The 816-nt window shown below is 51.0% G+C and overlaps 1 non-coding gene across 1 annotated transcript; it reads right to left on the bottom strand.

Moving 5' to 3' along the window:
* Positions 1–455: 455 nt before the first annotated feature.
* LOC115031017 lies at positions 456–590 on the bottom strand. Its single transcript, XR_003836606.1, has one exon. It is a non-coding gene; the product is annotated as a small nucleolar RNA SNORA17 (small nucleolar RNA).
* Positions 591–816: the final 226 nt, after the last annotated feature.

Raw genomic sequence — 816 nt, 5'->3', positions numbered from 1 at the left:
TCATACATAGCCCTGGACCACCCCAAATAAAGTGTATGTGTACAAACCCACCCCGAATGAAGGTATACACACAAGCTAAGATCGTCTGGAGAGCTGTCTTACTGAAGATCCTACCTAGGAGAAGGACTCCTCTCTTCTCGCTGGCACTCACTCCCAGTCAGACTGGGATCCCATAGACCCCACCCATTCCAGACTCCACTCCATCTGTCCAGCCGGCTGTGCAGTGAAGGCGCCTGGACATGCTGAGGGATCAACCGGAAGACAGGGTACCATAGCTGGGCCCCAACATGGATCCCAGAGAGGATCCATGTCACCAGCCAGAGATGTGCGCTAAGATCTGATGTGTAGATCACAGCCCCAAATTGGAACGGCTGTCTACATGTTATCCTGGAAGACTAAACAGGTCCTGCCTGGCACCAGACTGGTAGCCACTTCAGGCTTGCTTCTTTCAGGGAAATGTTAGGCTACTGGTCATTCGGGTGTTTGCAGGTCGGGTTTACACTGAGCCTAGACATTGTCTCTCTCCCCTCTGCCACCTGCTGACACACATGGGACACAGCAGCCACACCTGCAGTGCCCGGGGGGGGGGGGGGGGGGGCAGGCTCTTTTCTTTGTTGTCTGTTGGCTTTCTCTTTAATGATACCTGCAATTTTCTTTTCTAAGAAGAAAGAAAATATCCTTATGATGAGCTCGTTTGGCTGTGTTGTTCACAGGACGCAGGTGTTAGCCAGGGACGTGCCATTTTGAAAATCTCCGTTTTGGTTGAACTGTGACAATTCTAGTCACTGCAGTAATTTGGTTTCCAGAACTACAGAA

Source organism: Mus caroli, chromosome 4, assembly GCF_900094665.2.
Source record: "Mus caroli chromosome 4, CAROLI_EIJ_v1.1, whole genome shotgun sequence".
Lineage (NCBI taxonomy): Eukaryota > Metazoa > Chordata > Mammalia > Rodentia > Muridae > Mus > Mus caroli.
This window is presented reverse-complemented; position numbering and strand designations above follow the sequence as displayed.